Here is a 10,705-nt window from a genome sequence, read left to right as displayed (position 1 = left end):
AATCAGTTATTACTTTAACCGGATTAAATTTCGTGAGATTAAATATCACGAGCTAAAAAAATCGCGAAATTTTCTGGATTTAATTTCGCGAGTGAGAGTTTTGAAATATTTCGCGTGGATTTAAATTCGCGAATAAGCCAGAAAACAGCTGAAAATAAGTATTTTTTGCCAAAAATGGAGACTTGGAACTAGTTTCTCCGCCAAAAATACAATTTTAAAAGTTTTGTGGTGGATTTAATTTCGTGAACCAGGAATCTCACGTGTGTTCGCGAGTTTTAATTTCGCGAAAATGGCAAAAATTCGCGAAATCGCGAAATTTAATCTCGCGAAAATCAATCCGATTTAAGTATATACAGTGTGCAAATTCATTCTAAAGAGCAGAAAATTTGAAAGCAAAATGTAAAAAATTACTGTAATTCCATCAGAAATCTATCAATGTACATATATACCACAAATACCAGAAAAATAACCACACATCATTTGTCCACCCCAGTTAGTCTTTTGTTGTCAAACATTGATGTTTACTGTAACGGTTCATGTGTCTCTTATAAGGGCATGAAATGCAAATGCTGTAGATCTCAACTTTATAGTATAGATTGCATCCATTTAAACTTTTAAAAAATGGCATTAAAATGTTAATATTTTCAAAACGTCATCAAACGGGTTCAACGACAAATTGATTCAAATGGTTGCATCTCTTAAAATGTTATCTCCAGCATGGTTTACGTTTGTAGTCCGTAGTTACGTTAAAGCTTGACAATGTTTCGCCCAATCTGTTTCCAATCTTTTTATAGCCATCCTGTAAAATAGAACAAAAATTCATTATTTTTAGTTTGACAACAATGTTACAGTATGACATTAATTTTCATTTGATAACAATGTAACAGATTTATTAGCAATAAATTTATTGCTCTTAAAAATTATGGCTGGAATGCGCAGACGTCCTGCCAATTCAGTAAATATTTGAATAAAATTTGTGTGGGATGGAATGATGCTAAGGGGTATTTCAGAACTATATAGAATTTCTAAACTTTAGAATCCCAGCAAAGTACGATGCTGGCAGCATTTTTGACATTATTTATTATCTTCCAGCTTTGTATTTCCACAAATAAGCCGGCTAGTTCGAAACACAGGTCACAGGTCACAGGTCAACAGGTCACAGGTCACAGGTCAACAAAGTGCAGACCGGAAAAAAGATAATAAGATCATAACATATACATAACATAACATCAATACATAACGCATTAAATTACAAAAAAGTAATACATGTTATTTAGATATTATAAAATGACAATTGAATAAAATAACAACCTAGTGACACTTACTTACAAAAATAATGACAAAATCATAAAATATGATGCCTAACAAGACAAAAACACGAAAAATATTTATAATACAGAATGTGATGTTGATAGTGTGAATGGATATAAAACGGCACCAATCAGAAGCTTGTGAGGTCCCTAAGAGAGTGGTTTTAGAAGGATGAAACTAATTAATCATTCAATTGTTATTTTAATGACTTAATGACAATTTTTGACAAAAATGTTGACAGAATCACAAAATATCATGTCTTACAAGAGAAAAACACCAAAAATATTTAGCATACCGAATGTGATGATAACAATATGGCTGGATATAAAATTACACCAATCAGAAGCTCGTGAGTTCTCTGAGAAGGTAGTTTTAGAGCGATGAGTTTTATTATATGTAACCATCATATAACATTACAAACATTACAATATGTAATATACCTGTTATACGTATAATATGTTTTTAAATTTTCTGGTCTGCGTTATACACGGCGCAAACTGCGAAAGATCGATAAAAGCACATGGTTAAATTTTGATGTTTGAAATGGTTTTATATGGATGAAATTGCTTGAGAATTATGTTTTTGATAATTCTTTGTGTTTTCCAAACATTTTCCTCTGCAATGACATTGATTAGAGTCAACCTGTCATCACTGACCTGTGACCTGTGACCTGTTGACCTGTGACCTGTGACCTGCGTTTCGAACTAGCCTCAAATAAGCGCAATAAGAAACTAGTCAAACCTTTGTAGTACCAAACCAACACGTCAATTCTGCAAAATTAGCATCATGTTTAATAACCCCTACTGTACACTATACCCAGTACAGTCAGACAGTTCAGAGATCAAAGAGATGAACAAACAGGTTAAAAATTACTTACTTTTTTATCAACTCAGCCAACTTGCTAGACAGGAGACCCATCTTGTGTTTTTTTATAATTTGATGTACACAAGACGGGTTTGAGCTGTGAGTCCAATATTGGACTCACATTTTTTACAGTGGGAAATTCGAATTTAGCGCTGTCCTCACTTACTAAAATAAAAACCAAATTTCGAAAGTTGCGCTTTCTCTAAGAAAGTGTGACCAGTAAAAGAATAACAAAATTTGATTGGCTATGTTTTCAACCGTTATTAGGATCTGAGAAATTCAAACTCTCAACCCATACCATGCTATACATTTCGACATCAGTTTATCAAAGAAGAAATCATAGCATGGATTCCCAGGCTACCAACTTGCCAGCTTGCCAGTGCAAAATGCATATATATATTATAATCCAGATCAGAAAGTCAGTGGATGCCACTCAAAATATCCAAGATCTCTTAGTCTTTCTTTACCAATCAATTTTCTGTATTCCCTCTTTATATCCAGTTTCTGGTTTAGATTTGAACATGATTAAATTTTTCAAGAAGTTCGAAACTTTGGTTTCCGCACCAGCGGAGGTGAATGAGGCAAAAACAGCTTGACAACAACGTCATTTCAGCATGATTTTCAAATCAAATTTAGTGGAGCTTCTAGGCCATGAATGGGTGTGAATTCCATTTGATTCTTTCAAGAAACCCTTGATCTATCACCAGTTGACCATTCCCAGACGGTCTCAATCGAACGGAATCGACGATCGAACCAATCGAACGAAATCGAACGCAATCGACCGATTGAAATTCGATTGTCGAACGCAATCGAATCTCAATCAAACGTCAAAATTCTGGGTAATATTCGATTGGTTCGATTGTTGTTCGACTGGTTCGATCGTCGATTCCGTTCGATTGAGATCGACTGGCTTTATTCTTGCAGCTTCCCAACATCCAAACTCTCAAACATCACAAGCCGAATGAAATTACTTTCGATTTCCCGTAGAAATTATGCGATGAACAATCTGGGGGTCAATGAATCGACGATCGAACGCAATCGAACGCAATCGAACATCAATCGAACGCAATCGAACATCAATCGAATCTGAAAATTGCGGTAATATTCGATTGAGATTCGATTGCGTTCGACAATCGAATTTCAATCGGTCGATTGCGTTCGATTTGGTTCGACTGGTTCGATCGTCGATTCCGTTCGATTGAGATCGTCTGGCCATTCATTCCCATTCATTCAAAATAAGCCAAGATCCAGGTCCATCTCTGACCACAACAAATTCAAAATAAAAGCCTGTCGGATTTTAAAAGGTGCAAGTGTCGGATGACTTGTCTCGATGAATGTAAAGTTTGAGATTGATTCCAGTGGCGGCCTGGCAGGGGGTGCAGGGTGTGCAGTGCACCACCCAGAAAGATTTGAGAGGGGCGCCAAAAGAGCTTTTCAAGGGGGCGCCAAAATTTTGTTGATGTTTATTTTTATTGATATCTCTTTTATCACCAATAGAAATGGTATATAAATATCTATGCTATGTATAATAAAGTAGTGTTTTTTGTATGTACAGTTAAAAAGTAAAATATTTCTCTTTCGTTTTTAAACATAAGAATATGATATAAGTAAGTTCGTTCTGTGCGCACAGGATGAGAAGGCCCTAGTTAGACTACCTAAAAAGATATAGAGTCAGATCGGTGTCAAAATCAAAACGTCGGGTCGTGATGCCAAAGGGTCGGGTCGTGATGTCGAACAGTCGAGTCGTAATATCAAACTGTCGGGTCGTAATGTCGAGCAGTCGGGTCGTAATGTTGAACAGTCGGGCGTAATGCCAAACAGTCGAGTCGTAATATCAAACCGTCAGGTCGTAATATCAAAGGGTCAGGTCGTAATATCAAAAGGTCGGGTCGTGATGTCGAACGGCCGGGTCGTAGCGTCGAACCAGACTGCCGGTTTACACTGCCGGGTTACAATCATTGAGTTTCAAGCCCGAAGGGCTAGAGGTCAATCTCTAACCTTTCTCAGGCAAGAAAAATTGAAGCCTTAAAATATGCGCCGTATTTTTGATGACGGATTGAATCTAGCAATTCCTTTGTTTTTGAGTGATATATTTTTCGAAATTAAGCGGTAAATTTTAGTTTCAATCTGTCATTTGTGTAAAAACCAGACGGGTCGCTCAAGGCCGCGCAACTTTGGTAGGATTTGTTGGCTTCAAATCCTACCAAAGAGATTGACCTCTAGCCCTTCGGGCTTGAAACTCTATCAGGGGGGGGTCAGGGTCAGAATTCGCCGGAAATTCGGCCGTCGAAATAGTTCCTCGGTCGGCGGAATAGTCGTCCGGCCGGCGGAAATGCTATCCGGCCGGCGGAAAATTGGCCGTCGGAATGTCATCCGGCCGGCGGAATAGTCGTCCAGCCGCCGAAATAGTCATCCGGCCCGCGGAAAATTGGCCGTCGGAAAAGTTATCCGGTCCGCAGAAAGTGAGGTCGAGTTATTTTTTTCGAGTTATTATTTTGAGCTACGAAAAAACGAGTTATGACAACATTTCCCGTAAATTTTGGTTTAACTATGATGTCATTGTCATCATCAATATCGTCGTTATCGTTTTTTTTGCTTACTTTAATTGTTTGAGTTGTTTCCTGTTGTTAACTATTTGGTATTTGGTTATTTTAAATTGAATAACTTTTAGATTAGCTATTTAAAATCAATTCCCTATTAAATAATTCTACAATTCTATAACTCCTCGGTTCCCGAATACCAGATTGTTGATAAGGTTATTGTAATCAAGCTAAAAATTACGAAAAAGGACGCAACAACTCGGTTTTTCATAACTCAAAAAAAAAATAACTCGAAAAAAATAACTCGACCTCAATTTCCGCGGACCGAATAACTTTTCCGACGGCCAATTTTCCGCCGGCCGGATGACTTTTTCGACGGCCGGATAACTGTTCCGTTCCGACGGCTGGATGACTATTCCGACCACTGACCTTTATATATACCCTGGACAAAGCTTCTCAATCCCAGCCAAGCAAAATCTTTGATCGGAGTTTTTTGAAAATTGGTACCCTAATGTCGGCACTACTCGATAGCGGTGTAAATGCATCGAGAGCGCTAGGTCTACTTTTCCTCAAATTCTTTTGATGATGTAGCGGCGTTAGGCGTTAATTTTTAACATTGCAATGGCTTCTCCTTGGGTACCAATTCTAAAAAAACTCCAATCAAAGATGGCAGATGTTGTTTGGTCCAGGGTTATATAAAGGTCAGTGATTCCGACGGCCAATTTTCCGCCGGCCGGATAACATTTCCGCCGACCGAGGGACTATTTCGACGGCCGAATTTATGGCGAATTCTGACCCGGATCCCCCCTGATAAAACTCAATGGTTACAATGCCGGTTTAAACGGGTTTATTGAAATTTTTTGAGATTTCGTTCCGCAGAATACTAATAAATTTCCAGAAATGTCTACATACAGTGTATATGCCAATTAGAGCCCACATACTTCATAATACTGCGCATGCGTAATTTTCAACCGGTAGTGGATATTTAACTAACGGCTATAACCAAGTCAAATGATCCAGGAGGGGTGGACTCACTTTTTCGGTCGGGGTTGTGGACGGCCAAATCCACTTTTTTGATTAGACGGGAATGTGACGTTCTTTAGTGACGTATTTGTCGGTTATTGTGTCACTACCAGTTAGGGTCAGGGTTGGACTCGAGAGTCACAACTGAGTGCCCTGGACCCATTTAGAGTCACTTTAGGGTCAATTGGATGGACCCACTGACATAATTGAAAACTTCGTTTTATTTAAGATTTTAGAGTGGGCTCCATTTGGAGCTTCCACTGTCTCTCTAGATAGAGCCTTAGGAGGAGCTATGGTACACGTGCTGGTGCTGAATTTCACTTAAAAAAAACATTACAACTTGGACTTGGTTTGATGAAATGGTGTTGGGCTAATATTAGGTATGGTTCTTAATATTTCCATTTCTTTTAAGGTCAATTCTTTGAAAGGAGAGTAGTTGAAATCCATACCTACCTGCCTAGTAATATCGAAAGCATCCGCAAGGACCTTTTTTTAAATATCTGTTGTCTGTTAAGAAAGATTTTCCCTTATTTTTCTTTTTTAGTTAACATAAAACCCAACAAAATATTTTCTAGTTAATTTTTTTTTTTTTTTTTTTCTCTTCGTATAGAAGTGTACATAGCTCGAAAACCACCCATGGTTAAACCTTATGTACATAGTTTATTCTTCTTCTATAATCTCAAAAAAGATAAACAAACAAACAAACTGTTGGCCAGACATAGTTGACCTAGAAATTTTGATCTGTTCATTCCTAGAAGTATTGATCTGTTCCAGATCCAAACCTAGTTTCACATGCTCTATCATCCTAGAAATTTTGATCTGTTCACCTTTGCTTTGGAATTTCACAAGGACATTTTTAAAAGGATTTGACTAGCTATATATTATGTTGGACCTCCTAGAAAATTCGATCTTTTTGATTATCACTTATAAAAATAAAAATTTGTGAGAAACGTTTAAGGATTTTATTAGCTGTATTAGGATTTGACTATATGTTAGCCCTCCTAGAAATTTTGATCTGTTGGCCATTAAATGACGTCATTTAATAAAAATTGATCTGTTATAATCTTCTCCTATAAATTTTGATTTGTTGGTGGCCAACAGATAGCTTGAAGAAAACTTTCTCCCATATAGAAAAATGGATCTGTTGGCCATTTTTAGAAAAAATTTCTACATTTCGTAAAAATGGCTCGTCGGCTGCTTCTGTAATATAGCTAAATAATCTCTAAACATTGTTCAGTGTTCAGCAATAATTTTTTTACAAAAATGGTTTTCTGCAAAAACTGAATTTAATGATCGGGCCATAGAAAAATGGATCTGTTGGCCATTTTTAGAAAAAATTTCTACATTTCGTAAAAATGGCTCGGCGGCTGCTTCTGTAATATAGCTAAATAATCTCTAACAGTGTTCAGCAATAATTTTTTTACAAATGGTTTTCTGCAAAAACTGAATTTAATGATCGGGCCAATGCATGGTTGGTCCTCACGGTGTCACTGAAATTTAGCCCCTCCCCCCCCAAAAATGCTTCCTACAGCACTGCGATTAGTACAAAAAGATGATTGATATAATCGATGTTTCCAATTTTTTGGATGTTGATTAGCTACCGAGTTCGGTTCTAATCGATAGCTAATCTATCCATTTTACTTATCAATTTAGCTATCGATTATAATCGATAATCAATTTTATCGATTACAACCGTCGGGCCTTGGAAATTGATTTAGTGGGCATAACTCTAAAATGCTCAAAAAGGCAAGGTTATGAGAGATTTCTCATTTTGAGAGGGGGTTGTTGGCCAATCCAAAACACGTATATTGTATTGGTGTTTCGGCTATATGCAAGAGCACTAAAAAACTGTATTCTAAAGAGCTTGGGCTTTCAAAAAATATATACTTTGTCGAACAAATATCTCTTTTGGTGGTGCGTTTTCAAGATGTAAACAAAGTGAAAATTCCATCGTTCAAAACCACCAAAACATTGGAAAAGATTTTGGCTGCAGAGGAAGATATTAGTAAACTTATAGCTGCCTAAAATGTGTGTTTTTATGTTTTACAATCTTACCGTTTTAGAAACTTTAAATAATTAATTTTATTGATTGGCATACACTCTGGCTATAACAGGCTGTCTTTTCTAAAATGTAACAACTTTGGTATACTTTCGTAATGTATTTTTTTCAAACTCTTGTTTGAATTAGATTTTCAAAAGTGATTCATGAATAAAATGTAAACCTTAGTTCAAACCCTAAAAATTTCATCGTAACTTCAAATATACGCAGGATCTCAAAATTAACTGTTGGCCAAATATTAAAAACCTTGTTATAACCCCTTTATTAAGAATGCACCCAGTAGTCTGGAAGTGAGAAAAGTAGAAAATAAAAATAAAACAAGTCATTTGAACAATAGAAAGATTTCCAGACTAACCAGGGGGGGGGGGTCAAGCAGTTAATCCAGAACATCATCCGTGGTAACTGATTTTTGATGATTTTTAGGACCACCCACCCATCCTGACACTTAATCCACCATGGATTAACTGTTTTTCAGTCACAATCTTTGTATACCACCCCCTAAAACAGTCCAACAGGCATTTTGGGATACATTAAGTTATTTTAATTGATGTTGATCGACTTTCTAAGTAATTTTCGATGCATTTCTTTTTAAAATACCCAAGAAACTAATATTGTTGTGAATAGCTATGACCATAGTATGAACCCCCCCCCCTTTTTAAGGGGGGGGATCCAAGTTATCAAGGAAGGCTTTATAGGGGGGATGGGCAATTTCCAGTTAAAATGGGGGGTTTGAGCTTATAGGGGGGGGGGGGTCAAATAAAAATGGGGGGATAGTAACTATTATATTGATGAAAGTCTTCTATATATTAATAGCGGTGCTTTGTGTGTCTGTGTGTCACCACTTTCGTTTTCGCTTTGTTTGTGTTTCGGAATTATGACTTTTAGTCTCTTGCTCCACAAATTTGTTTTATTGGATTCGCGCCATTGACAAAATATTTCGCAAGCAATGTTTTGTTCTCGATAAGTTTGTTTTGATTGACGGATCGGATAGAGCCTGGTTTAGACTTTATTCAGCCTTTGTTTTGAAATTTAAGGCCCATCTACATTTAGTAATTTTAATTTTTGCCCAGCTTTTCCCGATCCTGTTTTTATCTTTTCTTTTGTTTGAAATGTTTTCGAATTTATTTAACGATCGTATTTATTAGTGACATTCGAATTCTTTTCAAAACAAAACAAGTTTCTTAATTTATAGAAAAGAACATTTCAAATGTAAATCAAAACATAAATTTAAAAAGTTTGTCGAACAAATAACAGCATTCAAATGGCGATAAAAAGCAAGAGAAGAAATTAGTCCATCTCTTTCTTCATATAAAAACATTCAAGTGGTTGATACTGTTAAAAACTGTACGTCATTTTACATGTTTAAATTCGAAAAGTTATGACAAGGGTTTAAAAAAAGCAATTTAGAATTGACTTATTTATCTTTTTAAATCTGATAAAAACAAAGTTGCACTATTTTTGTGGCTTTCCCGCTTTTTCCTAAAGAATTGTCATTTCTACATTTCACTCCTCTTTACCATGACATTTTATCGAAAACTGGACGGCGTATTTAATGCGAGCGAAGCGAGAAAAGATTTCCGGGGGAGGGTTAGAGTCAAACTTTGAAGATATCTTTTTATTCATTTGATCGTTTTTTTAAGCCAGCTTCAACATCCAAAGGACTTTTAGTGCGTTCAGCTACAGCTTAACCGGCGTGCGACGCCGGGTACCGGCTAGTATTTCTTATTTTTCCTAGTTTTACTATTATTAGTTTACTGTTTATTTGCTAGTGTTTTCAAGTTCATTGACTATTGGTACGAATTCACACTGAAAAATATATTTCATTCATCAAAATTCTTCCCCAATACTGGGAGTACAAATTATATGCTGGGGGGCTCGGACCCCTGTAAATGGTGCGGGATCAAAAAATTTAAAAAATAAGGGGGATACCTTTATAGGGGGGGATGAAATATTAATGGGGGGGTTCAGACCCGTCTGCACACTATGCATTATGAAAATATAAAATCTAGAGAATCTAACTACTTTAGGGGAAGAAACTTTCGCGATTCGGCAAATTCACGAAAATTTTGCATTTCACAAGAAATAACTTTCGCAAATCGAGCTTTAAAAAATATTTTGTGGGAAAAAGCTTTTTTACTTCTTTTTATATTAGATTTTCATTGATTTTTTTTTTACTCGATTTAAAGAAAATTTTATGACCAAAAGTAGAATTTTAGATAAAATATTTTTTTCGAAAGAAAATAACTTTTGCAAATTTGCCCAAAATTTGCGAAAATCACGAAAGTTTCTTCCCCTAAATTAAATTTAGTATGAACAGCTAAGAACCGGTAAGAATATAAATCAAAATGATAAAAGGGAGTAAGTAACAAAATATAACAAACGTTATTGTATGCCTAAAAAGAGATTTTAAATATCTTTTTTTTAGAATCAAATAGATGTCTAGGTATTTTAAGGGCTTATAGATAAGATGGATCATACATTCCAGCAGGTGCCAGTACCATACAGTTTCAAACTAGTTTTGTACTGTAACGTAATTTGTAAACAAAGCATGAGAAGGTTAAAGCAAGTCTTTGATGCAGTTTGATGTTTTAAAAACAGAAGAAGAGGCAAAGCCAGCATGAATCAGAATAAATAAATTTTAAAGAATGCAAAATATCTTCAAGACTAGACTGTAGACAGAAAATTACAGTTAGTCTATTTTTTTTCCCAGAATTTTTTCAGAGACCACCCATTTTGCAGTTAATCCACTCTTGGATTAACTGTATTTTTAGAAATTTGAAAATGGACCACCACGGTCAAAACAGGCATAGTGTTCTGGATTAACTGCTCGACCCCCCCCCCCTGGACTAACATAAAGTTTTGAGTAAGTAACAACGATTTTTCAATTCCAATACGCCTTTTAAAGGAT

This window comes from Clytia hemisphaerica, unplaced genomic scaffold (assembly GCF_902728285.1).
Source record: "Clytia hemisphaerica strain Z4C2 unplaced genomic scaffold, Clytia hemisphaerica genome assembly, whole genome shotgun sequence".
Classification (NCBI taxonomy): Eukaryota; Metazoa; Cnidaria; class Hydrozoa; order Leptothecata; family Clytiidae; genus Clytia; species Clytia hemisphaerica.
The sequence above is the reverse complement of the archived record's forward strand: the minus strand, read 5'-3'. Positions refer to the sequence as shown.